General features: G+C 47.3%; 71 non-coding genes and 2 pseudogenes across 71 annotated transcripts; all 73 read left to right on the top strand.

Annotated features, from left to right (window-relative positions):
- Nucleotides 1–170: 170 nt before the first annotated feature.
- LOC116191275 lies at nucleotides 171–300 on the top strand (annotated as a pseudogene).
- A 221-nt stretch (nucleotides 301–521) lies between these two features.
- Nucleotides 522–640, top strand: LOC116191222. Its single transcript, XR_004153329.1, has one exon. It is a non-coding gene; the product is annotated as a 5S ribosomal RNA (ribosomal RNA).
- A 219-nt stretch (nucleotides 641–859) lies between these two features.
- LOC116191221 lies at nucleotides 860–978 on the top strand. Its single transcript, XR_004153328.1, has one exon. It is a non-coding gene; the product is annotated as a 5S ribosomal RNA (ribosomal RNA).
- A 190-nt stretch (nucleotides 979–1168) lies between these two features.
- On the top strand, nucleotides 1169–1287 carry LOC116191220. The gene has a single exon (XR_004153327.1). It is a non-coding gene; the product is annotated as a 5S ribosomal RNA (ribosomal RNA).
- A 191-nt stretch (nucleotides 1288–1478) lies between these two features.
- On the top strand, nucleotides 1479–1597 carry LOC116191219. The gene has a single exon (XR_004153326.1). It is a non-coding gene; the product is annotated as a 5S ribosomal RNA (ribosomal RNA).
- A 222-nt stretch (nucleotides 1598–1819) lies between these two features.
- LOC116191218 lies at nucleotides 1820–1938 on the top strand. The gene has a single exon (XR_004153325.1). It is a non-coding gene; the product is annotated as a 5S ribosomal RNA (ribosomal RNA).
- Nucleotides 1939–2128: 190 nt separating this feature from the next.
- Nucleotides 2129–2247, top strand: LOC116191217. The gene has a single exon (XR_004153324.1). It is a non-coding gene; the product is annotated as a 5S ribosomal RNA (ribosomal RNA).
- A 223-nt stretch (nucleotides 2248–2470) lies between these two features.
- Nucleotides 2471–2589, top strand: LOC116191216. Its single transcript, XR_004153323.1, has one exon. It is a non-coding gene; the product is annotated as a 5S ribosomal RNA (ribosomal RNA).
- Nucleotides 2590–2807: 218 nt separating this feature from the next.
- LOC116191215 lies at nucleotides 2808–2926 on the top strand. The gene has a single exon (XR_004153322.1). It is a non-coding gene; the product is annotated as a 5S ribosomal RNA (ribosomal RNA).
- Nucleotides 2927–3145: 219 nt separating this feature from the next.
- Nucleotides 3146–3264, top strand: LOC116191214. The gene has a single exon (XR_004153321.1). It is a non-coding gene; the product is annotated as a 5S ribosomal RNA (ribosomal RNA).
- Nucleotides 3265–3486: 222 nt separating this feature from the next.
- LOC116191212 lies at nucleotides 3487–3605 on the top strand. The gene has a single exon (XR_004153319.1). It is a non-coding gene; the product is annotated as a 5S ribosomal RNA (ribosomal RNA).
- A 220-nt stretch (nucleotides 3606–3825) lies between these two features.
- On the top strand, nucleotides 3826–3944 carry LOC116191211. The gene has a single exon (XR_004153318.1). It is a non-coding gene; the product is annotated as a 5S ribosomal RNA (ribosomal RNA).
- A 221-nt stretch (nucleotides 3945–4165) lies between these two features.
- LOC116191210 lies at nucleotides 4166–4284 on the top strand. The gene has a single exon (XR_004153317.1). It is a non-coding gene; the product is annotated as a 5S ribosomal RNA (ribosomal RNA).
- Nucleotides 4285–4474: 190 nt separating this feature from the next.
- On the top strand, nucleotides 4475–4593 carry LOC116191209. Its single transcript, XR_004153316.1, has one exon. It is a non-coding gene; the product is annotated as a 5S ribosomal RNA (ribosomal RNA).
- Nucleotides 4594–4784: 191 nt separating this feature from the next.
- On the top strand, nucleotides 4785–4903 carry LOC116191208. Its single transcript, XR_004153315.1, has one exon. It is a non-coding gene; the product is annotated as a 5S ribosomal RNA (ribosomal RNA).
- Nucleotides 4904–5123: 220 nt separating this feature from the next.
- Nucleotides 5124–5242, top strand: LOC116191321. Its single transcript, XR_004153421.1, has one exon. It is a non-coding gene; the product is annotated as a 5S ribosomal RNA (ribosomal RNA).
- A 190-nt stretch (nucleotides 5243–5432) lies between these two features.
- Nucleotides 5433–5551, top strand: LOC116191320. The gene has a single exon (XR_004153420.1). It is a non-coding gene; the product is annotated as a 5S ribosomal RNA (ribosomal RNA).
- A 220-nt stretch (nucleotides 5552–5771) lies between these two features.
- LOC116191319 lies at nucleotides 5772–5890 on the top strand. Its single transcript, XR_004153419.1, has one exon. It is a non-coding gene; the product is annotated as a 5S ribosomal RNA (ribosomal RNA).
- A 219-nt stretch (nucleotides 5891–6109) lies between these two features.
- Nucleotides 6110–6228, top strand: LOC116191318. The gene has a single exon (XR_004153418.1). It is a non-coding gene; the product is annotated as a 5S ribosomal RNA (ribosomal RNA).
- Nucleotides 6229–6448: 220 nt separating this feature from the next.
- On the top strand, nucleotides 6449–6567 carry LOC116191316. The gene has a single exon (XR_004153417.1). It is a non-coding gene; the product is annotated as a 5S ribosomal RNA (ribosomal RNA).
- A 221-nt stretch (nucleotides 6568–6788) lies between these two features.
- Nucleotides 6789–6907, top strand: LOC116191314. Its single transcript, XR_004153415.1, has one exon. It is a non-coding gene; the product is annotated as a 5S ribosomal RNA (ribosomal RNA).
- A 188-nt stretch (nucleotides 6908–7095) lies between these two features.
- Nucleotides 7096–7214, top strand: LOC116191313. Its single transcript, XR_004153414.1, has one exon. It is a non-coding gene; the product is annotated as a 5S ribosomal RNA (ribosomal RNA).
- A 189-nt stretch (nucleotides 7215–7403) lies between these two features.
- Nucleotides 7404–7522, top strand: LOC116191312. Its single transcript, XR_004153413.1, has one exon. It is a non-coding gene; the product is annotated as a 5S ribosomal RNA (ribosomal RNA).
- A 218-nt stretch (nucleotides 7523–7740) lies between these two features.
- LOC116191311 lies at nucleotides 7741–7859 on the top strand. The gene has a single exon (XR_004153412.1). It is a non-coding gene; the product is annotated as a 5S ribosomal RNA (ribosomal RNA).
- Nucleotides 7860–8049: 190 nt separating this feature from the next.
- On the top strand, nucleotides 8050–8168 carry LOC116191310. Its single transcript, XR_004153411.1, has one exon. It is a non-coding gene; the product is annotated as a 5S ribosomal RNA (ribosomal RNA).
- Nucleotides 8169–8389: 221 nt separating this feature from the next.
- On the top strand, nucleotides 8390–8508 carry LOC116191309. Its single transcript, XR_004153410.1, has one exon. It is a non-coding gene; the product is annotated as a 5S ribosomal RNA (ribosomal RNA).
- A 220-nt stretch (nucleotides 8509–8728) lies between these two features.
- LOC116191308 lies at nucleotides 8729–8847 on the top strand. The gene has a single exon (XR_004153409.1). It is a non-coding gene; the product is annotated as a 5S ribosomal RNA (ribosomal RNA).
- A 189-nt stretch (nucleotides 8848–9036) lies between these two features.
- On the top strand, nucleotides 9037–9155 carry LOC116191307. The gene has a single exon (XR_004153408.1). It is a non-coding gene; the product is annotated as a 5S ribosomal RNA (ribosomal RNA).
- A 221-nt stretch (nucleotides 9156–9376) lies between these two features.
- LOC116191306 lies at nucleotides 9377–9495 on the top strand. Its single transcript, XR_004153407.1, has one exon. It is a non-coding gene; the product is annotated as a 5S ribosomal RNA (ribosomal RNA).
- A 218-nt stretch (nucleotides 9496–9713) lies between these two features.
- LOC116191305 lies at nucleotides 9714–9832 on the top strand. Its single transcript, XR_004153406.1, has one exon. It is a non-coding gene; the product is annotated as a 5S ribosomal RNA (ribosomal RNA).
- Nucleotides 9833–10053: 221 nt separating this feature from the next.
- On the top strand, nucleotides 10054–10172 carry LOC116191303. Its single transcript, XR_004153404.1, has one exon. It is a non-coding gene; the product is annotated as a 5S ribosomal RNA (ribosomal RNA).
- Nucleotides 10173–10392: 220 nt separating this feature from the next.
- Nucleotides 10393–10511, top strand: LOC116191302. Its single transcript, XR_004153403.1, has one exon. It is a non-coding gene; the product is annotated as a 5S ribosomal RNA (ribosomal RNA).
- Nucleotides 10512–10699: 188 nt separating this feature from the next.
- On the top strand, nucleotides 10700–10818 carry LOC116191300. Its single transcript, XR_004153402.1, has one exon. It is a non-coding gene; the product is annotated as a 5S ribosomal RNA (ribosomal RNA).
- Nucleotides 10819–11008: 190 nt separating this feature from the next.
- Nucleotides 11009–11127, top strand: LOC116191299. Its single transcript, XR_004153401.1, has one exon. It is a non-coding gene; the product is annotated as a 5S ribosomal RNA (ribosomal RNA).
- Nucleotides 11128–11346: 219 nt separating this feature from the next.
- Nucleotides 11347–11465, top strand: LOC116191298. The gene has a single exon (XR_004153400.1). It is a non-coding gene; the product is annotated as a 5S ribosomal RNA (ribosomal RNA).
- Nucleotides 11466–11654: 189 nt separating this feature from the next.
- Nucleotides 11655–11773, top strand: LOC116191297. Its single transcript, XR_004153399.1, has one exon. It is a non-coding gene; the product is annotated as a 5S ribosomal RNA (ribosomal RNA).
- Nucleotides 11774–11994: 221 nt separating this feature from the next.
- On the top strand, nucleotides 11995–12113 carry LOC116191296. The gene has a single exon (XR_004153398.1). It is a non-coding gene; the product is annotated as a 5S ribosomal RNA (ribosomal RNA).
- A 220-nt stretch (nucleotides 12114–12333) lies between these two features.
- LOC116191295 lies at nucleotides 12334–12452 on the top strand. The gene has a single exon (XR_004153397.1). It is a non-coding gene; the product is annotated as a 5S ribosomal RNA (ribosomal RNA).
- A 220-nt stretch (nucleotides 12453–12672) lies between these two features.
- Nucleotides 12673–12791, top strand: LOC116191294. Its single transcript, XR_004153396.1, has one exon. It is a non-coding gene; the product is annotated as a 5S ribosomal RNA (ribosomal RNA).
- Nucleotides 12792–12980: 189 nt separating this feature from the next.
- On the top strand, nucleotides 12981–13099 carry LOC116191293. Its single transcript, XR_004153395.1, has one exon. It is a non-coding gene; the product is annotated as a 5S ribosomal RNA (ribosomal RNA).
- Nucleotides 13100–13288: 189 nt separating this feature from the next.
- LOC116191291 lies at nucleotides 13289–13407 on the top strand. The gene has a single exon (XR_004153393.1). It is a non-coding gene; the product is annotated as a 5S ribosomal RNA (ribosomal RNA).
- Nucleotides 13408–13595: 188 nt separating this feature from the next.
- Nucleotides 13596–13714, top strand: LOC116191290. The gene has a single exon (XR_004153392.1). It is a non-coding gene; the product is annotated as a 5S ribosomal RNA (ribosomal RNA).
- Nucleotides 13715–13904: 190 nt separating this feature from the next.
- On the top strand, nucleotides 13905–14023 carry LOC116191289. The gene has a single exon (XR_004153391.1). It is a non-coding gene; the product is annotated as a 5S ribosomal RNA (ribosomal RNA).
- A 190-nt stretch (nucleotides 14024–14213) lies between these two features.
- LOC116191288 lies at nucleotides 14214–14332 on the top strand. Its single transcript, XR_004153390.1, has one exon. It is a non-coding gene; the product is annotated as a 5S ribosomal RNA (ribosomal RNA).
- Nucleotides 14333–14521: 189 nt separating this feature from the next.
- LOC116191287 lies at nucleotides 14522–14640 on the top strand. Its single transcript, XR_004153389.1, has one exon. It is a non-coding gene; the product is annotated as a 5S ribosomal RNA (ribosomal RNA).
- Nucleotides 14641–14830: 190 nt separating this feature from the next.
- Nucleotides 14831–14949, top strand: LOC116191286. Its single transcript, XR_004153388.1, has one exon. It is a non-coding gene; the product is annotated as a 5S ribosomal RNA (ribosomal RNA).
- A 191-nt stretch (nucleotides 14950–15140) lies between these two features.
- LOC116191285 lies at nucleotides 15141–15259 on the top strand. The gene has a single exon (XR_004153386.1). It is a non-coding gene; the product is annotated as a 5S ribosomal RNA (ribosomal RNA).
- A 221-nt stretch (nucleotides 15260–15480) lies between these two features.
- Nucleotides 15481–15599, top strand: LOC116191284. The gene has a single exon (XR_004153385.1). It is a non-coding gene; the product is annotated as a 5S ribosomal RNA (ribosomal RNA).
- Nucleotides 15600–15817: 218 nt separating this feature from the next.
- On the top strand, nucleotides 15818–15936 carry LOC116191283. The gene has a single exon (XR_004153384.1). It is a non-coding gene; the product is annotated as a 5S ribosomal RNA (ribosomal RNA).
- Nucleotides 15937–16157: 221 nt separating this feature from the next.
- On the top strand, nucleotides 16158–16276 carry LOC116191282. The gene has a single exon (XR_004153383.1). It is a non-coding gene; the product is annotated as a 5S ribosomal RNA (ribosomal RNA).
- A 189-nt stretch (nucleotides 16277–16465) lies between these two features.
- On the top strand, nucleotides 16466–16584 carry LOC116191279. The gene has a single exon (XR_004153381.1). It is a non-coding gene; the product is annotated as a 5S ribosomal RNA (ribosomal RNA).
- A 189-nt stretch (nucleotides 16585–16773) lies between these two features.
- On the top strand, nucleotides 16774–16892 carry LOC116191278. Its single transcript, XR_004153380.1, has one exon. It is a non-coding gene; the product is annotated as a 5S ribosomal RNA (ribosomal RNA).
- Nucleotides 16893–17111: 219 nt separating this feature from the next.
- LOC116191277 lies at nucleotides 17112–17230 on the top strand. The gene has a single exon (XR_004153379.1). It is a non-coding gene; the product is annotated as a 5S ribosomal RNA (ribosomal RNA).
- Nucleotides 17231–17418: 188 nt separating this feature from the next.
- Nucleotides 17419–17537, top strand: LOC116191276. Its single transcript, XR_004153378.1, has one exon. It is a non-coding gene; the product is annotated as a 5S ribosomal RNA (ribosomal RNA).
- A 189-nt stretch (nucleotides 17538–17726) lies between these two features.
- On the top strand, nucleotides 17727–17845 carry LOC116191252. Its single transcript, XR_004153357.1, has one exon. It is a non-coding gene; the product is annotated as a 5S ribosomal RNA (ribosomal RNA).
- A 221-nt stretch (nucleotides 17846–18066) lies between these two features.
- Nucleotides 18067–18185, top strand: LOC116191271. Its single transcript, XR_004153375.1, has one exon. It is a non-coding gene; the product is annotated as a 5S ribosomal RNA (ribosomal RNA).
- A 221-nt stretch (nucleotides 18186–18406) lies between these two features.
- LOC116191260 lies at nucleotides 18407–18525 on the top strand. Its single transcript, XR_004153364.1, has one exon. It is a non-coding gene; the product is annotated as a 5S ribosomal RNA (ribosomal RNA).
- A 220-nt stretch (nucleotides 18526–18745) lies between these two features.
- LOC116191250 lies at nucleotides 18746–18864 on the top strand. The gene has a single exon (XR_004153355.1). It is a non-coding gene; the product is annotated as a 5S ribosomal RNA (ribosomal RNA).
- A 190-nt stretch (nucleotides 18865–19054) lies between these two features.
- Nucleotides 19055–19173, top strand: LOC116191248. Its single transcript, XR_004153353.1, has one exon. It is a non-coding gene; the product is annotated as a 5S ribosomal RNA (ribosomal RNA).
- Nucleotides 19174–19364: 191 nt separating this feature from the next.
- On the top strand, nucleotides 19365–19483 carry LOC116191236. The gene has a single exon (XR_004153342.1). It is a non-coding gene; the product is annotated as a 5S ribosomal RNA (ribosomal RNA).
- A 221-nt stretch (nucleotides 19484–19704) lies between these two features.
- Nucleotides 19705–19822, top strand: LOC116191268. The gene has a single exon (XR_004153372.1). It is a non-coding gene; the product is annotated as a 5S ribosomal RNA (ribosomal RNA).
- Nucleotides 19823–20040: 218 nt separating this feature from the next.
- LOC116191224 lies at nucleotides 20041–20159 on the top strand. The gene has a single exon (XR_004153331.1). It is a non-coding gene; the product is annotated as a 5S ribosomal RNA (ribosomal RNA).
- A 189-nt stretch (nucleotides 20160–20348) lies between these two features.
- On the top strand, nucleotides 20349–20467 carry LOC116191213. Its single transcript, XR_004153320.1, has one exon. It is a non-coding gene; the product is annotated as a 5S ribosomal RNA (ribosomal RNA).
- Nucleotides 20468–20683: 216 nt separating this feature from the next.
- Nucleotides 20684–20802, top strand: LOC116191265. The gene has a single exon (XR_004153369.1). It is a non-coding gene; the product is annotated as a 5S ribosomal RNA (ribosomal RNA).
- Nucleotides 20803–21020: 218 nt separating this feature from the next.
- LOC116191315 lies at nucleotides 21021–21139 on the top strand. Its single transcript, XR_004153416.1, has one exon. It is a non-coding gene; the product is annotated as a 5S ribosomal RNA (ribosomal RNA).
- Nucleotides 21140–21353: 214 nt separating this feature from the next.
- On the top strand, nucleotides 21354–21472 carry LOC116191262. Its single transcript, XR_004153366.1, has one exon. It is a non-coding gene; the product is annotated as a 5S ribosomal RNA (ribosomal RNA).
- Nucleotides 21473–21689: 217 nt separating this feature from the next.
- On the top strand, nucleotides 21690–21808 carry LOC116191304. Its single transcript, XR_004153405.1, has one exon. It is a non-coding gene; the product is annotated as a 5S ribosomal RNA (ribosomal RNA).
- Nucleotides 21809–21994: 186 nt separating this feature from the next.
- Nucleotides 21995–22120, top strand: LOC116191274 (annotated as a pseudogene).
- A 188-nt stretch (nucleotides 22121–22308) lies between these two features.
- LOC116191292 lies at nucleotides 22309–22427 on the top strand. The gene has a single exon (XR_004153394.1). It is a non-coding gene; the product is annotated as a 5S ribosomal RNA (ribosomal RNA).
- Nucleotides 22428–22645: 218 nt separating this feature from the next.
- On the top strand, nucleotides 22646–22766 carry LOC116191266. The gene has a single exon (XR_004153370.1). It is a non-coding gene; the product is annotated as a 5S ribosomal RNA (ribosomal RNA).
- Nucleotides 22767–22988: 222 nt separating this feature from the next.
- Nucleotides 22989–23107, top strand: LOC116191281. The gene has a single exon (XR_004153382.1). It is a non-coding gene; the product is annotated as a 5S ribosomal RNA (ribosomal RNA).
- Nucleotides 23108–23324: 217 nt separating this feature from the next.
- LOC116191207 lies at nucleotides 23325–23443 on the top strand. The gene has a single exon (XR_004153314.1). It is a non-coding gene; the product is annotated as a 5S ribosomal RNA (ribosomal RNA).
- A 218-nt stretch (nucleotides 23444–23661) lies between these two features.
- On the top strand, nucleotides 23662–23780 carry LOC116191273. Its single transcript, XR_004153377.1, has one exon. It is a non-coding gene; the product is annotated as a 5S ribosomal RNA (ribosomal RNA).
- The last annotated feature ends 25 nt before the right edge of the window (nucleotides 23781–23805 follow it).

Raw genomic sequence — 23805 nt, 5'->3', positions numbered from 1 at the left:
TACGGTTAATGTTTTGGGCACGTGCTCACTCGCAAAAGGCGTGAGGTTCGTTGTGAAATGCACTCGATACTTTTTTTCTTCGTTCTCTTTCTTCTGCGCTCATTTTTTTGCATTTTTTTTTTTCATTAGCTCTACGGAGGAACAAAGTGAATTCGAGCGCAAAGGTTGACGGGTGCGATCATACCAGCACTAATGCACCGGATCCCATCAGAACTCCGAAGTTAAGCGTGCTTGGAAGTTTGCGTGTAGCGAGAGGATGGTGACCTGGGTGCCTCCTGGGAAGTCCTCGTGTTGCACCCCTCCTTTTTAATTTTTTTTTGCTGCTCGGGAAACTGTCCGACGTTGGACGGGAATCCCATCGTTACGGTTAATGTTTTGGGCACGTGCTCACTCGCAAAAGGCGTGAGGTTCGTTGTGAAATGCACTCGATACTTTTTTTCTTTCGTTTCTGCGCTCATTTTTGCATTTTTTTTTCATTAGCTCTACGGAGGAACAAAGTGAATTCGAGCGCAAAGGTTGACGGGTGCGATCATACCAGCACTAATGCACCGGATCCCATCAGAACTCCGAAGTTAAGCGTGCTTGGGCGAGAGTAGTACTAGGATGGGTGACCTCCTGGGAAGTCCTCGTGTTGCACCCCTCCTTTTTAATTTTTTTTTGCTGCTCGGGAAACTGTCCGACGTTGGACGGGAATCCCATCGTTACGGTTAATGTTTTGGGCACGTGCTCACTCGCAAAGGCGTAGGTTCGTTGTGAAATGCACTCGATACTTTTTTTCTTTCGTTTCTGCGCTCATTTTTGCATTTTTTTTTCATTAGCTCTACGGAGGAACAAAGTGAATTCGAGCGCAAAGGTTGACGGGTGCGATCATACCAGCACTAATGCACCGGATCCCATCAGAACTCCGAAGTTAAGCGTGCTTGGGCGAGAGTAGTACTAGGATGGGTGACCTCCTGGGAAGTCCTCGTGTTGCACCCCTCCTTTTTAATTTTTTTTTGCTGCTCGGGAAACTGTCCGACGTTGGACGGGAATCCCATCGTTACGGTTAATGTTTTGGGCACGTGCTATGCACTCGATACTTTTTTTCTTTCGTTTCTGCGCTCATTTTTGCATTTTTTTTTCATTAGCTCTACGGAGGAACAAAGTGAATTCGAGCGCAAAGGTTGACGGGTGCGATCATACCAGCACTAATGCACCGGATCCCATCAGAACTCCGAAGTTAAGCGTGCTTGGGCGAGAGTAGTACTAGGATGGGTGACCTCCTGGGAAGTCCTCGTGTTGCACCCCTCCTTTTTAATTTTTTTTTGCTGCTCGGGAAACTGTCCGACGTTGGACGGGAATCCGATCGTTACGGTTAATGTTTTGGGCACGTGCTATGCACTCGATACTTTTTTTTCTTTCGTTTCTGCGATCATTTTTGCATTTTTTTTTCATTAGCTCTACGGAGGAACAAAGTGAATTCGAGCGCAAAGGTTGACGGGTGCGATCATACCAGCACTAATGCACCGGATCCCATCAGAACTCCGAAGTTAAGCGTGCTTGGGCGAGAGTAGTACTAGGATGGGTGACCTCCTGGGAAGTCCTCGTGTTGCACCCCTCCTTTTTAATTTTTTTTTTGCTGCTCGGGAAACTGTCCGACGTTGGACGGGAATCCCATCGTTACGGTTAATGTTTTGGGCACGTGCTCACTCGCAAAAGGCGTGAGGTTCGTTGTGAAATGCACTCGATACTTTTTTTCTTTCGTTTCTGCGCTCATTTTTGCATTTTTTTTTCATTAGCTCTACGGAGGAACAAAGTGAATTCGAGCGCAAAGGTTGACGGGTGCGATCATACCAGCACTAATGCACCGGATCCCATCAGAACTCCGAAGTTAAGCGTGCTTGGGCGAGAGTAGTACTAGGATGGGTGACCTCCTGGGAAGTCCTCGTGTTGCACCCCTCCTTTTTAATTTTTTTTTGCTGCTCGGGAAACTGTCCGACGTTGGACGGGAATCCCATCGTTACGGTTAATGTTTTGGGCACGTGCTATGCACTCGATACTTTTTTTCTTTCGTTTCTGCGATCATTTTTGCATTTTTTTTTCATTAGCTCTACGGAGGAACAAAGTGAATTCGAGCGCAAAGGTTGACGGGTGCGATCATACCAGCACTAATGCACCGGATCCCATCAGAACTCCGAAGTTAAGCGTGCTTGGGCGAGAGTAGTACTAGGATGGGTGACCTCCTGGGAAGTCCTCGTGTTGCACCCCCTCCTTTTTAATTTTTTTTTGCTGCTCGGGAAACTGTCCGACGTTGGACGGGAATCCCATCGTTACGGTTAATGTTTTGGGCACGTGCTCACTCGCAAAAGGCGTGAGGTTCGTTGTGAAATGCACTCGATACTTTTTTTTCTTTCGTTTCTGCGCTCATTTTTGCATTTTTTTTTCATTAGCTCTACGGAGGAACAAAGTGAATTCGAGCGCAAAGGTTGACGGGTGCGATCATACCAGCACTAATGCACCGGATCCCATCAGAACTCCGAAGTTAAGCGTGCTTGGGCGAGAGTAGTACTAGGATGGGTGACCTCCTGGGAAGTCCTCGTGTTGCACCCCTCCTTTTTAATTTTTTTTTGCTGCTCGGGAAACTGTCCGACGTTGGACGGGAATCCCATCGTTACGGTTAATGTTTTGGGCACGTGCTCACTCGCAAAAGGCGTAAGGTTCGTTGTGAAATGCACTCGATTTTTTTTTTTCGTTTCTGCGCTCATTTTTGCATTTTTTTTTCATTAGCTCTACGGAGGAACAAAGTGAATTCGAGCGCAAAGGTTGACGGGTGCGATCATACCAGCACTAATGCACCGGATCCCATCAGAACTCCGAAGTTAAGCGTGCTTGGGCGAGAGTAGTACTAGGATGGGTGACCTCCTGGGAAGTCCTCGTGTTGCACCCCTCCTTTTTAATTTTTTTTTGCTGCTCGGGAAACTGTCCGACGTTGGACGGGAATCCCATCGTTACGGTTAATGTTTTGGGCACGTGCTCACTCGCAAAAGGCGTAGGTTCGTTGTGAAATGCACTCGATACTTTTTTTCTTTCGTTTCTGCGCTCATTTTGCATTTTTTTTTCATTAGCTCTACGGAGGAACAAAGTGAATTCGAGCGCAAAGGTTGACGGGTGCGATCATACCAGCACTAATGCACCGGATCCCATCAGAACTCCGAAGTTAAGCGTGCTTGGGCGAGAGTAGTACTAGGATGGGTGACCTCCTGGGAAGTCCTCGTGTTGCACCCCTCCTTTTTAATTTTTTTTTGCTGCTCGGGAAACTGTCCGACGTTGGACGGGAATCCCATCGTTACGGTTAATGTTTTGGGCACGTGCTCACTCGCAAAAGGCGTAGGTTCGTTGTGAAATGCACTCGATACTTTTTTTCTTTCGTTTTTCTGCGCTCATTTTTGCATTTTTTTTTCATTAGCTCTACGGAGGAACAAAGTGAATTCGAGCGCAAAGGTTGACGGGTGCGATCATACCAGCACTAATGCACCGGATCCCATCAGAACTCCGAAGTTAAGCGTGCTTGGGCGAGAGTAGTACTAGGATGGGTGACCTCCTGGGAAGTCCTCGTGTTGCACCCCTCCTTTTTAATTTTTTTTTGCTGCTCGGGAAACTGTCCGACGTTGGACGGGAATCCATCGTTACGGTTAATGTTTTGGGCACGTGCTCACTCGCAAAAGGCGTAAGGTTCGTTGTGAAATGCACTCGATACTTTTTTTCTTTCGTTTCTGCGCTCATTTTTGCATTTTTTTTTCATTAGCTCTACGGAGGAACAAAGTGAATTCGAGCGCAAAGGTTGACGGGTGCGATCATACCAGCACTAATGCACCGGATCCCATCAGAACTCCGAAGTTAAGCGTGCTTGGGCGAGAGTAGTACTAGGATGGGTGACCTCCTGGGAAGTCCTCGTGTTGCACCCCTCCTTTTTAATTTTTTTTTGCTGCTCGGGAAACTGTCCGACGTTGGACGGGAATCCCATCGTTACGGTTAATGTTTTGGGCACGTGCTCACTCGCAAAAGGCGTAAGGTTCGTTGTGAAATGCACTCGATACTTTTTTTCTTTCGTTTCTGCGCTCATTTTTGCATTTTTTTTTCATTAGCTCTACGGAGGAACAAAGTGAATTCGAGCGCAAAGGTTGACGGGTGCGATCATACCAGCACTAATGCACCGGATCCCATCAGAACTCCGAAGTTAAGCGTGCTTGGGCGAGAGTAGTACTAGGATGGGTGACCTCCTGGGAAGTCCTCGTGTTGCACCCCTCCTTTTTAATTTTTTTTTGCTGCTCGGGAAACTGTCCGACGTTGGACGGGAATCCCATCGTTACGGTTAATGTTTTGGGCACGTGCTATGCACTCGATACTTTTTTTCTTTCGTTTCTGCGATCATTTTTGCATTTTTTTTTCATTAGCTCTACGGAGGAACAAAGTGAATTCGAGCGCAAAGGTTGACGGGTGCGATCATACCAGCACTAATGCACCGGATCCCATCAGAACTCCGAAGTTAAGCGTGCTTGGGCGAGAGTAGTACTAGGATGGGTGACCTCCTGGGAAGTCCTCGTGTTGCACCCCTCCTTTTTAATTTTTTTTTGCTGCTCGGGAAACTGTCCGACGTTGGACGGGAATCCCATCGTTACGGTTAATGTTTTGGGCACGTGCTATGCACTCGATACTTTTTTTTCTTTCGTTTCTGCGATCATTTTTGCATTTTTTTTTCATTAGCTCTACGGAGGAACAAAGTGAATTCGAGCGCAAAGGTTGACGGGTGCGATCATACCAGCACTAATGCACCGGATCCCATCAGAACTCCGAAGTTAAGCGTGCTTGGGCGAGAGTAGTACTAGGATGGGTGACCTCCTGGGAAGTCCTCGTGTTGCACCCCTCCTTTTAATTTTTTTTTGCTGCTCGGGAAACTGTCCGACGTTGGACGGGAATCCCATCGTTACGGTTAATGTTTTGGGCACGTGCTCACTCGCAAAAGGCGTAAGGTTCGTTGTGAAATGCACTCGATACTTTTTTTCTTTCGTTTCTGCGCTCATTTTTGCATTTTTTTTTCATTAGCTCTACGGAGGAACAAAGTGAATTCGAGCGCAAAGGTTGACGGGTGCGATCATACCAGCACTAATGCACCGGATCCCATCAGAACTCCGAAGTTAAGCGTGCTTGGGCGAGAGTAGTACTAGGATGGGTGACCTCCTGGGAAGTCCTCGTGTTGCACCCCTCCTTTTTAATTTTTTTTTGCTGCTCGGGAAACTGTCCGACGTTGGACGGGAATCCGATCGTTACGGTTAATGTTTTGGGCACGTGCTATGCACTCGATACTTTTTTTCTTTCGTTTCTGCGATCATTTTTGCATTTTTTTTTCATTAGCTCTACGGAGGAACAAAGTGAATTCGAGCGCAAAGGTTGACGGGTGCGATCATACCAGCACTAATGCACCGGATCCCATCAGAACTCCGAAGTTAAGCGTGCTTGGGCGAGAGTAGTACTAGGATGGGTGACCTCCTGGGAAGTCCTCGTGTTGCACCCCTCCTTTTTAATTTTTTTTTGCTGCTCGGGAAACTGTCCGACGTTGGACGGGAATCCCATCGTTACGGTTAATGTTTTGGGCACGTGCTCACTCGCAAAAGGCGTAAGGTTCGTTGTGAAATGCACTCGATACTTTTTTTCTTTCGTTTCTGCGCTCATTTTTGCATTTTTTTTCATTAGCTCTACGGAGGAACAAAGTGAATTCGAGCGCAAAGGTTGACGGGTGCGATCATACCAGCACTAATGCACCGGATCCCATCAGAACTCCGAAGTTAAGCGTGCTTGGGCGAGAGTAGTACTAGGATGGGTGACCTCCTGGGAAGTCCTCGTGTTGCACCCCTCCTTTTTAATTTTTTTTTGCTGCTCGGGAAACTGTCCGACGTTGGACGGGAATCCCATCGTTACGGTTAATGTTTTGGGCACGTGCTCACTCGCAAAAGGCGTAAGGTTCGTTGTGAAATGCACTCGATTTTTTTTCTTTCGTTTCTGCGCTCATTTTTGCATTTTTTTTTCATTAGCTCTACGGAGGAACAAAGTGAATTCGAGCGCAAAGGTTGACGGGTGCGATCATACCAGCACTAATGCACCGGATCCCATCAGAACTCCGAAGTTAAGCGTGCTTGGGCGAGAGTAGTACTAGGATGGGTGACCTCCTGGGAAGTCCTCGTGTTGCACCCCTCCTTTTTAATTTTTTTTGCTGCTCGGGAAACTGTCCGACGTTGGACGGGAATCCCATCGTTACGGTTAATGTTTTGGGCACGTGCTCACTCGCAAAAGGCGTAAGGTTCGTTGTGAAATGCACTCGATACTTTTTTTCTTTCGTTTCTGCGCTCATTTTTGCATTTTTTTTTCATTAGCTCTACGGAGGAACAAAGTGAATTCGAGCGCAAAGGTTGACGGGTGCGATCATACCAGCACTAATGCACCGGATCCCATCAGAACTCCGAAGTTAAGCGTGCTTGGGCGAGAGTAGTACTAGGATGGGTGACCTCCTGGGAAGTCCTCGTGTTGCACCCCTCCTTTTTAATTTTTTTTTGCTGCTCGGGAAACTGTCCGACGTTGGACGGGAATCCCATCGTTACGGTTAATGTTTTGGGCACGTGCTCACTCGCAAAAGGCGTGAGGTTCGTTGTGAAATGCACTCGATACTTTTTTTCTTTCGTTTCTGCGCTCATTTTTGCATTTTTTTTTCATTAGCTCTACGGAGGAACAAAGTGAATTCGAGCGCAAAGGTTGACGGGTGCGATCATACCAGCACTAATGCACCGGATCCCATCAGAACTCCGAAGTTAAGCGTGCTTGGGCGAGAGTAGTACTAGGATGGGTGACCTCCTGGGAAGTCCTCGTGTTGCACCCCTCCTTTTTAATTTTTTTTTGCTGCTCGGGAAACTGTCCGACGTTGGACGGGAATCCATCGTTACGGTTAATGTTTTGGGCACGTGCTATGCACTCGATACTTTTTTTCTTTCGTTTCTGCGATATTTTTGCATTTTTTTTTCATTAGCTCTACGGAGGAACAAAGTGAATTCGAGCGCAAAGGTTGACGGGTGCGATCATACCAGCACTAATGCACCGGATCCCATCAGAACTCCGAAGTTAAGCGTGCTTGGGCGAGAGTAGTACTAGGATGGGTGACCTCCTGGGAAGTCCTCGTGTTGCACCCCTCCTTTTTAATTTTTTTTTGCTGCTCGGGAAACTGTCCGACGTTGGACGGGAATCCGATCGTTACGGTTAATGTTTTGGGCACGTGCTATGCACTCGATACTTTTTTCTTTCGTTTCTGCGATCATTTTTGCATTTTTTTTTCATTAGCTCTACGGAGGAACAAAGTGAATTCGAGCGCAAAGGTTGACGGGTGCGATCATACCAGCACTAATGCACCGGATCCCATCAGAACTCCGAAGTTAAGCGTGCTTGGGCGAGAGTAGTACTAGGATGGGTGACCTCCTGGGAAGTCCTCGTGTTGCACCCCTCCTTTTTAATTTTTTTTGCTGCTCGGGAAACTGTCCGACGTTGGACGGGAATCCCATCGTTACGGTTAATGTTTTGGGCACGTGCTCACTCGCAAAAGGCGTAAGGTTCGTTGTGAAATGCACTCGATTTTTTTTCTTTCGTTTCTGCGCTCATTTTTGCATTTTTTTTTCATTAGCTCTACGGAGGAACAAAGTGAATTCGAGCGCAAAGGTTGACGGGTGCGATCATACCAGCACTAATGCACCGGATCCCATCAGAACTCCGAAGTTAAGCGTGCTTGGGCGAGAGTAGTACTAGGATGGGTGACCTCCTGGGAAGTCCTCGTGTTGCACCCCTCCTTTTTAATTTTTTTTTGCTGCTCGGGAAACTGTCCGACGTTGGACGGGAATCCGATCGTTACGGTTAATGTTTTGGGCACGTGCTATGCACTCGATACTTTTTTTCTTTCGTTTCTGCGATTATTTTTGCATTTTTTTTTCATTAGCTCTACGGAGGAACAAAGTGAATTCGAGCGCAAAGGTTGACGGGTGCGATCATACCAGCACTAATGCACCGGATCCCATCAGAACTCCGAAGTTAAGCGTGCTTGGGCGAGAGTAGTACTAGGATGGGTGACCTCCTGGGAAGTCCTCGTGTTGCACCCCTCCTTTTTAATTTTTTTTTGCTGCTCGGGAAACTGTCCGACGTTGGACGGGAATCCCATCGTTACGGTTAATGTTTTGGGCACGTGCTCACTCGCAAAAGGCGTAAGGTTCGTTGTGAAATGCACTCGATACTTTTTTTCTTTCGTTTCTGCGCTCATTTTTGCATTTTTTTTTCATTAGCTCTACGGAGGAACAAAGTGAATTCGAGCGCAAAGGTTGACGGGTGCGATCATACCAGCACTAATGCACCGGATCCCATCAGAACTCCGAAGTTAAGCGTGCTTGGGCGAGAGTAGTACTAGGATGGGTGACCTCCTGGGAAGTCCTCGTGTTGCACCCCTCCTTTTTAATTTTTTTTTGCTGCTCGGGAAACTGTCCGACGTTGGACGGGAATCCCATCGTTACGGTTAATGTTTTGGGCACGTGCTCACTCGCAAAAGGCGTAAGGTTCGTTGTGAAATGCACTCGATTTTTTTTTCTTTCGTTTCTGCGCTCATTTTTGCATTTTTTTTTCATTAGCTCTACGGAGGAACAAAGTGAATTCGAGCGCAAAGGTTGACGGGTGCGATCATACCAGCACTAATGCACCGGATCCCATCAGAACTCCGAAGTTAAGCGTGCTTGGGCGAGAGTAGTACTAGGATGGGTGACCTCCTGGGAAGTCCTCGTGTTGCACCCCTCCTTTTTAATTTTTTTTTGCTGCTCGGGAAACTGTCCGACGTTGGACGGGAATCCGATCGTTACGGTTAATGTTTTGGGCACGTGCTATGCACTCGATACTTTTTTCTTTCGTTTCTGCGATTATTTTTGCATTTTTTTTTCATTAGCTCTACGGAGGAACAAAGTGAATTCGAGCGCAAAGGTTGACGGGTGCGATCATACCAGCACTAATGCACCGGATCCCATCAGAACTCCGAAGTTAAGCGTGCTTGGGCGAGAGTAGTACTAGGATGGGTGACCTCCTGGGAAGTCCTCGTGTTGCACCCCTCCTTTTTAATTTTTTTTTGCTGCTCGGGAAACTGTCCGACGTTGGACGGGAATCCCATCGTTACGGTTAATGTTTTGGGCACGTGCTCACTCGCAAAAGGCGTGAGGTTCGTTGTGAAATGCACTCGATACTTTTTTTCTTTCGTTTCTGCGCTCATTTTTGCATTTTTTTTTCATTAGCTCTACGGAGGAACAAAGTGAATTCGAGCGCAAAGGTTGACGGGTGCGATCATACCAGCACTAATGCACCGGATCCCATCAGAACTCCGAAGTTAAGCGTGCTTGGGCGAGAGTAGTACTAGGATGGGTGACCTCCTGGGAAGTCCTCGTGTTGCACCCCTCCTTTTTAATTTTTTTTTGCTGCTCGGGAAACTGTCCGACGTTGGACGGGAATCCCATCGTTACGGTTAATGTTTTGGGCACGTGCTCACTCGCAAAAGGCGTAAGGTTCGTTGTGAAATGCACTCGATTTTTTTTCTTTCGTTTCTGCGCTCATTTTTGCATTTTTTTTCATTAGCTCTACGGAGGAACAAAGTGAATTCGAGCGCAAAGGTTGACGGGTGCGATCATACCAGCACTAATGCACCGGATCCCATCAGAACTCCGAAGTTAAGCGTGCTTGGGCGAGAGTAGTACTAGGATGGGTGACCTCCTGGGAAGTCCTCGTGTTGCACCCCTCCTTTTTAATTTTTTTTTGCTGCTCGGGAAACTGTCCGACGTTGGACGGGAATCCCATCGTTACGGTTAATGTTTTGGGCACGTGCTCACTCGCAAAAGGCGTAAGGTTCGTTGTGAAATGCACTCGATACTTTTTTTCTTTCGTTTCTGCGCTCATTTTTGCATTTTTTTTTCATTAGCTCTACGGAGGAACAAAGTGAATTCGAGCGCAAAGGTTGACGGGTGCGATCATACCAGCACTAATGCACCGGATCCCATCAGAACTCCGAAGTTAAGCGTGCTTGGGCGAGAGTAGTACTAGGATGGGTGACCTCCTGGGAAGTCCTCGTGTTGCACCCCTCCTTTTTAATTTTTTTTTGCTGCTCGGGAAACTGTCCGACGTTGGACGGGAATCCCATCGTTACGGTTAATGTTTTGGGCACGTGCTCACTCGCAAAAGGCGTGAGGTTCGTTGTGAAATGCACTCGATACTTTTTTTCTTTCGTTTCTGCGCTCATTTTTGCATTTTTTTTCATTAGCTCTACGGAGGAACAAAGTGAATTCGAGCGCAAAGGTTGACGGGTGCGATCATACCAGCACTAATGCACCGGATCCCATCAGAACTCCGAAGTTAAGCGTGCTTGGGCGAGAGTAGTACTAGGATGGGTGACCTCCTGGGAAGTCCTCGTGTTGCACCCCTCCTTTTTAATTTTTTTTTGCTGCTCGGGAAACTGTCCGACGTTGGACGGGAATCCCATCGTTACGGTTAATGTTTTGGGCACGTGCTATGCACTCGATACTTTTTTTCTTTCGTTTCTGCGATATTTTTGCATTTTTTTTCATTAGCTCTACGGAGGAACAAAGTGAATTCGAGCGCAAAGGTTGACGGGTGCGATCATACCAGCACTAATGCACCGGATCCCATCAGAACTCCGAAGTTAAGCGTGCTTGGGCGAGAGTAGTACTAGGATGGGTGACCTCCTGGGAAGTCCTCGTGTTGCACCCCTCCTTTTTAATTTTTTTTTGCTGCTCGGGAAACTGTCCGACGTTGGACGGGAATCCGATCGTTACGGTTAATGTTTTGGGCACGTGCTATGCACTCGATACTTTTTTTCTTTCGTTTCTGCGCTCATTTTTGCATTTTTTTTTCATTAGCTCTACGGAGGAACAAAGTGAATTCGAGCGCAAAGGTTGACGGGTGCGATCATACCAGCACTAATGCACCGGATCCCATCAGAACTCCGAAGTTAAGCGTGCTTGGGCGAGAGTAGTACTAGGATGGGTGACCTCCTGGGAAGTCCTCGTGTTGCACCCCTCCTTTTTAATTTTTTTTTGCTGCTCGGGAAACTGTCCGACGTTGGACGGGAATCCCATCGTTACGGTTAATGTTTTGGGCACGTGCTCACTCGCAAAAGGCGTGAGGTTCGTTGTGAAATGCACTCGATACTTTTTTCTTTCGTTTCTGCGCTCATTTTTGCATTTTTTTTCATTAGCTCTACGGAGGAACAAAGTGAATTCGAGCGCAAAGGTTGACGGGTGCGATCATACCAGCACTAATGCACCGGATCCCATCAGAACTCCGAAGTTAAGCGTGCTTGGGCGAGAGTAGTACTAGGATGGGTGACCTCCTGGGAAGTCCTCGTGTTGCACCCCTCCTTTTTAATTTTTTTTTTGCTGCTCGGGAAACTGTCCGACGTTGGACGGGAATCCGATCGTTACGGTTAATGTTTTGGGCACGTGCTATGCACTCGATACTTTTTTTCTTTCGTTTCTGCGATATTTTTGCATTTTTTTTCATTAGCTCTACGGAGGAACAAAGTGAATTCGAGCGCAAAGGTTGACGGGTGCGATCATACCAGCACTAATGCACCGGATCCCATCAGAACTCCGAAGTTAAGCGTGCTTGGGCGAGAGTAGTACTAGGATGGGTGACCTCCTGGGAAGTCCTCGTGTTGCACCCCTCCTTTTTAATTTTTTTTTGCTGCTCGGGAAACTGTCCGACGTTGGACGGGAATCCCATCGTTACGGTTAATGTTTTGGGCACGTGCTCACTCGCAAAAGGCGTGAGGTTCGTTGTGAAATGCACTCGATACTTTTTTTCTTTCGTTTCTGCGCTCATTTTTGCATTTTTTTTTCATTAGCTCTACGGAGGAACAAAGTGAATTCGAGCGCAAAGGTTGACGGGTGCGATCATACCAGCACTAATGCACCGGATCCCATCAGAACTCCGAAGTTAAGCGTGCTTGGGCGAGAGTAGTACTAGGATGGGTGACCTCCTGGGAAGTCCTCGTGTTGCACCCCTCCTTTTTAATTTTTTTTGCTGCTCGGGAAACTGTCCGACGTTGGACGGGAATCCCATCGTTACGGTTAATGTTTTGGGCACGTGCTCACTCGCAAAAGGCGTGAGGTTCGTTGTGAAATGCACTCGATACTTTTTTTCTTTCGTTTCTGCGCTCATTTTTGCATTTTTTTTTCATTAGCTCTACGGAGGAACAAAGTGAATTCGAGCGCAAAGGTTGACGGGTGCGATCATACCAGCACTAATGCACCGGATCCCATCAGAACTCCGAAGTTAAGCGTGCTTGGGCGAGAGTAGTACTAGGATGGGTGACCTCCTGGGAAGTCCTCGTGTTGCACCCCTCCTTTTTAATTTTTTTTTGCTGCTCGGGAAACTGTCCGACGTTGGACGGGAATCCCATCGTTACGGTTAATGTTTGGGCACGTGCTCACTCGCAAAAGGCGTAAGGTTCGTTGTGAAATGCACTCGATACTTTTTTTCTTTCGTTTCTGCGCTCATTTTTGCATTTTTTTTTCATTAGCTCTACGGAGGAACAAAGTGAATTCGAGCGCAAAGGTTGACGGGTGCGATCATACCAGCACTAATGCACCGGATCCCATCAGAACTCCGAAGTTAAGCGTGCTTGGGCGAGAGTAGTACTAGGATGGGTGACCTCCTGGGAAGTCCTCGTGTTGCACCCCTCCTTTTTAATTTTTTTTTGCTGCTCGGGAAACTGTCCGACGTTGGACGGGAATCCATCGTTACGGTTAATGTTTTGGGCACGTGCTATGCACTCGATACTTTTTTTCTTTCGTTTCTGCGATCATTTTTGCATTTTTTTTTCATTAGCTCTACGGAGGAACAAAGTGAATTCGAGCGCAAAGGTTGACGGGTGCGATCATACCAGCACTAATGCACCGGATCCCATCAGAACTCCGAAGTTAAGCGTGCTTGGGCGAGAGTAGTACTAGGATGGGTGACCTCCTGGGAAGTCCTCGTGTTGCACCCCTCCTTTTTAATTTTTTTTGCTGCTCGGGAAACTGTCCGACGTTGGACGGGAATCCCATCGTTACGGTTAATGTTTTGGGCACGTGCTATGCACTCGATACTTTTTTTCTTTCGTTTCTGCGATCATTTTTGCATTTTTTTTTCATTAGCTCTACGGAGGAACAAAGTGAATTCGAGCGCAAAGGTTGACGGGTGCGATCATACCAGCACTAATGCACCGGATCCCATCAGAACTCCGAAGTTAAGCGTGCTTGGGCGAGAGTAGTACTAGGATGGGTGACCTCCTGGGAAGTCCTCGTGTTGCACCCCTCCTTTTTAATTTTTTTTTGCTGCTCGGGAAACTGTCCGACGTTGGACGGGAATCCATCGTTACGGTTAATGTTTTGGGCACGTGCTATGCACTCGATACTTTTTTTCTTTCGTTTTGCGATCATTTTTGCATTTTTTTTTCATTAGCTCTACGGAGGAACAAAGTGAATTCGAGCGCAAAGGTTGACGGGTGCGATCATACCAGCACTAATGCACCGGATCCCATCAGAACTCCGAAGTTAAGCGTGCTTGGGCGAGAGTAGTACTAGGATGGGTGACCTCCTGGGAAGTCCTCGTGTTGCACCCCTCCTTTTTAATTTTTTTTTGCTGCTCGGGAAACTGTCCGACGTTGGACGGGAATCCGATCGTTACGGTTAATGTTTTGGGCACGTGCTATGCACTCGATACTTTTTTTCTTTCGTTTCTGCGATCATTTTTGCATTTTTTTTTCATTAGCTCTACGGAGGAACAAAGTGAATTCGAGCGCAAAGGTTGACGGGTGCGATCATACCAGCACTAATGCACCGGATCCCATCAGAACTCCGAAGTTAAGCGTGCTTGGGCGAGAGTAGTACTAGGATGGGTGACCTCCTGGGAAGTCCTCGTGTTGCACCCCTCCTTTTTAATTTTTTTTTGCTGCTCGGGAAACTGTCCGACGTTGGACGGGAATCCCATCGTTACGGTTAATGTTTTGGGCACGTGCTATGCACTCGATACTTTTTTTCTTTCGTTTCTGCGATTCATTTTTGCATTTTTTTTCATTAGCTCTACGGAGGAACAAAGTGAATTCGAGCGCAAAGGTTGACGGGTGCGATCATACCAGCACTAATGCACCGGATCCCATCAGAACTCCGAAGTTAAGCGTGCTTGGGCGAGAGTAGTACTAGGATGGGTGACCTCCTGGGAAGTCCTCGTGTTGCACCCCTCCTTTTTAATTTTTTTTTGCTGCTCGGGAAACTGTCCGACGTTGGACGGGAATCCATCGTTACGGTTAATGTTTTGGGCACGTGCTATGCACTCGATACTTTTTTTCTTTCGTTTCTGCGATCATTTTTGCATTTTTTTTTCATTAGCTCTACGGAGGAACAAAGTGAATTCGAGCGCAAAGGTTGACGGGTGCGATCATACCAGCACTAATGCACCGGATCCCATCAGAACTCCGAAGTTAAGCGTGCTTGGGCGAGAGTAGTACTAGGATGGGTGACCTCCTGGGAAGTCCTCGTGTTGCACCCCTCCTTTTTAATTTTTTTTTGCTGCTCGGGAAACTGTCCGACGTTGGACGGGAATCCGATCGTTACGGTTAATGTTTTGGGCACGTGCTATGCACTCGATACTTTTTTTCTTTCGTTTCTGCGATCATTTTTGCATTTTTTTTTCATTAGCTCTACGGAGGAACAAAGTGAATTCGAGCGCAAAGGTTGACGGGTGCGATCATACCAGCACTAATGCACCGGATCCCATCAGAACTCCGAAGTTAAGCGTGCTTGGGCGAGAGTAGTACTAGGATGGGTGACCTCCTGGGAAGTCCTCGTGTTGCACCCCTCCTTTTTAATTTTTTTTTGCTGCTCGGGAAACTGTCCGACGTTGGACGGGAATCCGATCGTTACGGTTAATGTTTTGGGCACGTGCTATGCACTCGATACTTTTTTTTTCTTTCGTTTCTGCGATCATTTTTGCATTTTTTTTCATTAGCTCTACGGAGGAACAAAGTGAATTCGAGCGCAAAGGTTGACGGGTGCGATCATACCAGCACTAATGCACCGGATCCCATCAGAACTCCGAAGTTAAGCGTGCTTGGGCGAGAGTAGTACTAGGATGGGTGACCTCCTGGGAAGTCCTCGTGTTGCACCCCTCCTTTTTAATTTTTTTTTGCTGCTCGGGAAACTGTCCGACGTTGGACGGGAATCCCATCGTTACGGTTAATGTTTTGGGCACGTGCTCACTCGCAAAAGGCGTGAGGTTCGTTGTGAAATGCACTCGATACTTTTTTTCTTTCGTTTCTGCGCTCATTTTTGCATTTTTTTTTCATTAGCTCTACGGAGGAACAAAGTGAATTCGAGCGCAAAGGTTGACGGGTGCGATCATACCAGCACTAATGCACCGGATCCCATCAGAACTCCGAAGTTAAGCGTGCTTGGGCGAGAGTAGTACTAGGATGGGTGACCTCCTGGGAAGTCCTCGTGTTGCACCCCTCCTTTTTAATTTTTTTTTGCTGCTCGGGAAACTGTCCGACGTTGGACGGGAATCCATCGTTACGGTTAATGTTTTGGGCACGTGCTCACTCGCAAAAGGCGTGAGGTTCGTTGTGAAATGCACTCGATACTTTTTTCTTTCGTTTCTGCGCTCATTTTTGCATTTTTTTTCATTAGCTCTACGGAGGAACAAAGTGAATTCGAGCGCAAAGGTTGACGGGTGCGATCATACCAGCACTAATGCACCGGATCCCATCAGAACTCCGAAGTTAAGCGTGCTTGGGCGAGAGTAGTACTAGGATGGGTGACCTCCTGGGAAGTCCTCGTGTTGCACCCCTCCTTTTTAATTTTTTTTTGCTGCTCGGGAAACTGTCCGACGTTGGACGGGAATCCCATCGTTACGGTTAATGTTTTGGGCACGTGCTCACTCGCAAAAGGCGTGAGGTTCGTTGTGAAATGCACTCGATACTTTTTTTCTTTCGTTTCTGCGCTCATTTTTGCATTTTTTTTTCATTAGCTCTACGGAGGAACAAAGTGAATTCGAGCGCAAAGGTTGACGGGTGCGATCATACCAGCACTAATGCACCGGATCCCATCAGAACTCCGAAGTTAAGCGTGCTTGGGCGAGAGTAGTACTAGGATGGGTGACCTCCTGGGAAGTCCTCGTGTTGCACCCCTCCTTTTTAATTTTTTTTTGCTGCTCGGGAAACTGTCCGACGTTGGACGGGAATCCATCGTTACGGTTAATGTTTTGGGCACGTGCTATGCACTCGATACTTTTTTTCTTTCGTTTCTGCGATCATTTTTGCATTTTTTTTTCATTAGCTCTACGGAGGAACAAAGTGAATTCGAGCACAAAGGTTGACGGGTGCGATCATACCAGCACTAATGCACCGGATCCCATCAGAACTCCGAAGTTAAGCGTGCTTGGGCGAGAGTAGTACTAGGATGGGTGACCTCCTGGGAAGTCCTCGTGTTGCACCCCTCCTTTTTATTTTTTTTTGCTGCTCGGGAAACTGTCCGACGTTGGACGGGAATCCGATCGTTACGGTTAATGTTTTGGGCACGTGCTATGCACTCGATACTTTTTTTCTTTCGTTTCTGCGATCATTTTTGCATTTTTTTTTCATTAGCTCTACGGAGGAACAAAGTGAATTCGAGCGCAAAGGTTGACGGGTGCGATCATACCAGCACTAATGCACCGGATCCCATCAGAACTCCGAAGTTAAGCGTGCTTGGGCGAGAGTAGTACTAGGATGGGTGACCTCCTGGGAAGTCCTCGTGTTGCACCCCTCCTTTTTAATTTTTTTTTGCTGCTCGGGAAACTGTCCGACGTTGGACGGGAATCCCATCGTTACGGTTAATGTTTTGGGCACGTGCTCACTCGCAAAAGGCGTGAGGTTCGTTGTGAAATGCACTCGATACTTTTTTCTTTCGTTTCTGCGCTCATTTTTGCATTTTTTTTCATTAGCTCTACGGAGGAACAAAGTGAATTCGAGCGCAAAGGTTGACGGGTGCGATCATACCAGCACTAATGCACCGGATCCCATCAGAACTCCGAAGTTAAGCGTGCTTGGGCGAGAGTAGTACTAGGATGGGTGACCTCCTGGGAAGTCCTCGTGTTGCACCCCTCCTTTTTAATTTTTTTTTGCTGCTCGGGAAACTGTCCGACGTTGGACGGGAATCCCATCGTTACGGTTAATGTTTTGGGCACGTGCTATGCACTCGATACTTTTTTTCTTTCGTTTCTGCGATATTTTTGCATTTTTTTTCATTAGCTCTACGGAGGAACAAAGTGAATTCGAGCGCAAAGGTTGACGGGTGCGATCATACCAGCACTAATGCACCGGATCCCATCAGAACTCCGAAGTTAAGCGTGCTTGGGCGAGAGTAGTACTAGGATGGGTGACCTCCTGGGAAGTCCTCGTGTTGCACCCCCTCCTTTTAATTTTTTTTTGCTGCTCGGGAAACTGTCCGACGTTGGACGGGAATCCCATCGTTACGGTTAATGTTTTAGGCACGTGCTATGCACTCGATACTTTTTTTCTTTCGTTTCTGCGCTCATTTTTGCATTTTTTTTCATTAGCTCTACGGAGGAACAAAGTGAATTCGAGCGCAAAGGTTGACGGGTGCGATCATACCAGCACTAATGCACCGGATCCCATCAGAACTCCGAAGTTAAGCGTGCTCGGGCGAGAGTAGTACTAGAATGGGTGACCTCCTGGGAAGTCCTCGTGTTGCACCCCTCCTTTTTAATTTTTTTTTGCTGCTCGGGAAACTGTCCGACGTTGGACGGGAATCCCATCGTTACGGTTAATGTTTTGGGCACGTGCTCACTCGCAAAAGGCGTAAGGTTCGTTGTGAAATGCACTCGATACTTTTTTTCTTTCGTTTCTGCGCTCATTTTTGCATTTTTTTTTCATTAGCTCTACGGAGGAACAAAGTGAATTCGAGCGCAAAGGTTGACGGGTGCGATCATACCAGCACTAATGCACCGGATCCCATCAGAACTCCGAAGTTAAGCGTGCTTGGGCGAGAGTAGTACTAGGATGGGTGACCTCCTGGGAAGTCCTCGTGTTGCACCCCTCCTTTTTAATTTTTTTTTGCTGCTCGGGAAACTGTCCGACGTTGGACGGGAATCCCATCGTTACGGTTAATGTTTTGGGCACGTGCTCACTCGCAAAAGGCGTGAGGTTCGTTGTGAAATGCACTCGATACTTTTTTTCTTTCGTTTCTGCGCTCATTTTTGCATTTTTTTTTCATTAGCTCTACGGAGGAACAAAGTGAATTCGAGCGCAAAGGTTGACGGGTGCGATCATACCAGCACTAATGCACCGGATCCCATCAGAACTCCGAAGTTAAGCGTGCTTGGGCGAGAGTAGTACTAGGATGGGTGACCTCCTGGGAAGTCCTCGTGTTGCACCCCTCCTTTTTAATTTTTTTTGCTGCTCGGGAAACTGTCCGACGTTGGACGGGAATCCCATCGTTACGGTTAATGTTTTGGGCACGTGCTCACTCGCAAAAGGCGTGAGGTTCGTTGTGAAATGCACTCGATACTTTTTTTCTTTCGTTTCTGCGCTCATTTTTGCATTTTTTTTTCATTAGCTCTACGGAGGAACAAAGTGAATTCGAGCGCAAAGGTTGACTGGTGCGATCATACCAGCACTAATGCACCGGATCCCATCAGAACTCCGAAGTTAAGCGTGCTTGGGCGAGAGTAGTACTAGGATGGGTGACCTCCTGGGAAGTCCTCGTGTTGCACCCCTCCTTTTTAATTTTTTTTTGCTGCTCGGGAAACTGTCCGACGTTGGACGGGAATCTCATCGTTACGGTTAATGTTTTGGGCACGTGCTATGCACTCGATACTTTTTTTCTTTCGTTTCTGCGATTATTTTTGCATTTTTTTTTCATTAGCTCTACGGAGGAACAAAGTGAATTCGAGCACAAAGGTTGACGGGTGCGATCATACCAGCACTAATGCACCGGATCCCATCAGAACTCCGAAGTTAAGCGTGCTTGGGCGAGAGTAGTACTAGGATGGGTGACCTCCTGGGAAGTCCTCGTGTTGCACCCCTCCTTTTTAATTTTTTTTTGCTGCTCGGGAAACTGTCCGACGTTGGACGGGAATCCGATCGTTACGGTTAATGTTTTGGGCACGTGCTATGCACTCGATACTTTTTTTTCTTTCGTTTCTGCGATCATTTTTGCATTTTTTTTTCATTAGCTCTACGGAGGAACAAAGTGAATTCGAGCGCAAAGGTTGACGGGTGCGATCATACCAGCACTAATGCACCGGATCCCATCAGAACTCCGAAGTTAAGCGTGCTTGGGCGAGAGTAGTACTAGGATGGGTGACCTCCTGGGAAGTCCTCGTGTTGCACCCCTCCTTTTTAATTTTTTTTTGCTGCTCGGGAAACTGTCCGACGTTGGACGGGAATCCCATCGTTACGGTTAATGTTTTGGGCACGTGCTCACTCGCAAAAGGCGTGAGGTTCGTTGTGAAATGCACTCGATACTTTTTTTCTTTCGTTTCTGCGCTCATTTTTGCATTTTTTTTTCATTAGCTCTACGGAGGAACAAAGTGAATTCGAGCGCAAAGGTTGACGGGTGCGATCATACCAGCACTAATGCACCGGATCCCATCAGAACTCCGAAGTTAAGCGTGCTGGGCGAGAGTAGTACTAGGATGGGTGACCTCCTGGGAAGTCCTCGTGTTGCACCCCTCCTTTTTAATTTTTTTTTGCTGCTCGGGAAACTGTCCGACGTTGGACGGGAATCCATCGTTACGGTTAATGTTTTGGGCACGTGCTCACTCGCAAAAGGCGTGAGGTCGTTGTGAAATGCACTCGATACTTTTTTTCTTTCGTTTCTGCGCTCATTTTTGCATTTTTTTTCATTAGCTCTACGGAGGAACAAAGTGAATTCGAGCGCAAAGGTTGACGGGTGCGATCATACCAGCACTAATGCACCGGATCCCATCAGAACTCCGAAGTTAAGCGTGCTTGGGCGAGAGTAGTACTAGGATGGGTGACCTCCTGGGAAGTCCTCGTGTTGCACCCCTCCTTTTTAATTTTTTTTTGCTGCTCGGGAAACTGTCCGACGTTGGACGGGAATCCGATCGTTACGGTTAATGTTTTGGGCACGTGCTATGCACTCGATACTTTTTTTCTTTCGTTTCTGCGATCATTTTTGCATTTTTTTTCATTAGCTCTACGGAGGAACAAAGTGAATTCGAGCGCAAAGGTTGACGGGTGCGATCATACCAGCACTAATGCACCGGATCCCATCAGAACTCCGAAGTTAAGCGTGCTTGGGCGAGAGTAGTACTAGGATGGGTGACCTCCTGGGAAGTCCTCGTGTTGCACCCCTCCTTTTAAATTTTTTTTGCTGCTCGGGAAACTGTCCGACGTTGGACGGGAATCCCATCGTTACGGTTAATGTTTTGGGCACGTGCTCACTCGCAAAAGGCGTGAGGTTCGTGTGAAATGCACTCGATACTTTTTTCTTTCGTTTCTGCGCTATTTTTGCATTTTTTTTCATTAGCTCTACGGAGGAACAAAGTGAATTCGAGCGCAAAGGTTGACGGGTGCGATCATACCAGCACTAATGCACCGGATCCCATCAGAACTCCGAAGTTAAGCGTGCTTGGGAGAGAGTAGTACTAGGATGGGTGACCTCCTGGGAAGTCCTCGTGTTGCACCCCTCCTTTTAATTTTTTTTGCTGCTCGGGAAACTGTCCGACGTTGGACGGGAATCCCATCGTTACGGTTAATGTTTTGGGCACGTGCTCACTCGCAAAAGGCGTGAGGTTCGTTGTGAAATGCACTCGATACTTTTTCTTTCGTTTCTGCGCTCATTTTGCATTTTTTTCATTAGCTCTACGGAGGGAGGAACAAAGTGAATTCGAGCGCAAAGGTTGACGGGTGCGATCATACCAGCACTAATGCACCGGATCCCATCAGAACTCCGAAGTTAAGCGTGCTTGGGCGAGAGTAGTACTAGGATGGGTGACCTCCTGGGAAGTCCTCGTGTTGCACCCCTCCTTTTAATTTTTTTTTGCTGCTCGGGAAACTGTCCGACGTTGGACGGGAATCCATCGTTACGGTTAATGTTTGGGCACGTGCTCACTCGCAAAAGGCGTAAGGTTCGTTGTGAAATGCACTCGATATTTTTTCTTTCGTTTCTGCGCTCATTTTGCATTTTTTTTCATTAGCTCTACGGAGGAACAAAGTGAATTCGAGCGCAAAGGTTGACGGGTGCGATCATACCAGCACTAATGCACCGGATCCCATCAGAACTCCGAAGTTAAGCGTGCTTGGGCGAGAGTAGTACTAGGATGGGTGACCTCCTGGGAAGTCCTCGTGTTGCCCCTCCTTTTTAATTTTTTTTGCTGCTCGGGAAACTGTCCGACGTTGGACGGGAATCCCATCGTTACGGTTAATGTTTGGGCACGTGCTCACTCGCAAAAGGCGTGAGGTTCGTGTGTGAAATGCACTCGATACTTTTTTCTTTCGTTTCTGCGCTCATTTTTGCATTTTTTTTTCATTAGCTCTACGGAGGAACAAAGTGAATTCGAGCGCAAAGGTTGACGGGTGCGATCATACCAGCACTAATGCACCGGATCCCATCAGAACTCCGAAGTTAAGCGTGCTTGGGCGAGAGTAGTACTAGGATGGGTGACCTCCTGGGAAGTCCTCGTGTTGCACCCCTCCTTTTAATTTTTTTTTGCTGCTCGGGAAACTGTCCGACGTTGGACGGGAATCCATCGTTACGGTTAATGTTTTGGGCACGTGCTATGCACTCGATACTTTTTTTCTTTCGTTTCTGCGATTATTTTGATTTTTTTTTCATTAGCTCTACGGAGGAACAAAGTGAATTCGAGCACAAAGGTTGACGGGTGCGATCATACCAGCACTAATGCACGGATGGATCCATCAGAACTCCGAAGTTAAGCGTGCTTGGGCGAGAGGAGAGTAGTACTAGGATGGGTGACCTCCTGGGAAGTCCTCGTGTTGCACCCCTCCTTTTTAATTTTTTTTTGCTGCTCGGGAAACTGTCCGACGTTGGACGGGAATCGATCGTTACGGTTAATGTTTTGGGCACGTGCTATGCACTCGATACTTTTTTTCTTTCGTTTCTGCGATCATTTTTGCATTTTTTTTCATTAGCTCTACGGAGGAACAAAGTGAATTCGAGCGCAAAGGTTGACGGGTGCGATCATACCAGCACTAATGCACCGGATCCCATCAGAACTCCGAAGTTAAGCGTGCTTGGGCGAGAGTAGTACTAGGATGGGTGACCTCCTGGGAAGTCCTCGTGTTGCACCCCTCCTTTTTAATTTTTTTTGCTGCTCGGGAAACTGTCCGACGTTGGACGGGAATCCCATCGTTACGGTTAATGTTTTGGGCACGTGCTCACTCGCAAAAGGGTGAGGTTCGTGTGAAATGCACTCGATACTTTTTTTCTTTCGTTTCTGCGCTCATTTTTGCATTTTTTTTTCATTAGCTCTACGGAGGAACAAAGTGAATTCGAGCGCAAAGGTTGACGGGTGCGATCATACCAGCACTAATGCACCGGATCCCATCAGAACTCCGAAGTTAAGCGTGCTTGGGCGAGAGAGTAGTACTAGGATGGGTGACCTCCTGGGAAGTCCTCGTGTTGCACCCCTCCTTTTTAATTTTTTTTTGCTGCTCGGGAAACTGTCCGACGTTGGACGGAGGGAATCCCATCGTTACGGTTAATGTTTTGGGCACGTGCTCACTCGCAAAAGGCGTGAGGTTCGTTGTGAAATGCACTCGATACTTTTTTCTTTCGTTTCTGCGCTCATTTTTGCATTTTTTTTCATTAGCTCTACGGAGGAACAAAGTGAATTCGAGCGCAAAGGTTGACGGGTGCGATCATACCAGCACTAATGCACCGGATCCCATCAGAACTCCGAAGTTAAGCGTGCTTGGGCGAGAGTAGTACTAGGATGGGTGACCTCCTGGGAAGTCCTCGTGTTGCACCCCTCCTTTTTATTTTTTTTTGCTGCTCGGGAAACTGTCCGACGTTGGACGGGAATCCCATCGTTACGGTTAATGTTTTGGGCACGTGCTCACTCGCAAGGCGTAAGGTTCGTTGTGAAATGCACTCGATACTTTTTTTCTTTCGTTTCTGCGCTCATTTTTGCATTTTTTTTCATTAGCTCTACGGAGGAACAAAGTGAATTCGAGCGCAAAGGTTGACGGGTGCGATCATACCAGCACTAATGCACCGGATCCCATCAGAACTCCGAAGTTAAGCGTGCTTGGGCGAGAGTAGTACTAGGATGGGTGACCTCCTGGGAAGTCCTCGTGTTGCACCCCTCCTTTTTAATTTTTTTTGCTGCTCGGGAAACTGTCCGACGTTGGACGGGAATCCCATCGTTACGGTTAATGTTTTGGGCACGTGCTCACTCGCAAAAGGCGTAAGGTTCGTTGTGAAATGCACTCGATACTTTTTTTCTTTCGTTTCTGCGCTATTTTGCATTTTTTTTTCATTAGCTCTACGGAGGAACAAAGTGAATTCGAGCGCAAAGGTTGACGGGTGCGATCATACCAGCACTAATGCACCGGATCCCATCAGAACTCGAAGTTAAGCGTGCTTGGGCGAGAGTAGTACTAGGATGGGTGACCTCCTGGGGAAGTCCTCGTGTTGCACCCCTCCTTTTTAATTTTTTTTTGCTGGC

Source organism: Punica granatum, unplaced genomic scaffold, assembly GCF_007655135.1.
Source record: "Punica granatum isolate Tunisia-2019 unplaced genomic scaffold, ASM765513v2 Contig00577, whole genome shotgun sequence".
Lineage (NCBI taxonomy): Eukaryota > Viridiplantae > Streptophyta > Magnoliopsida > Myrtales > Lythraceae > Punica > Punica granatum.
This window is presented reverse-complemented; position numbering and strand designations above follow the sequence as displayed.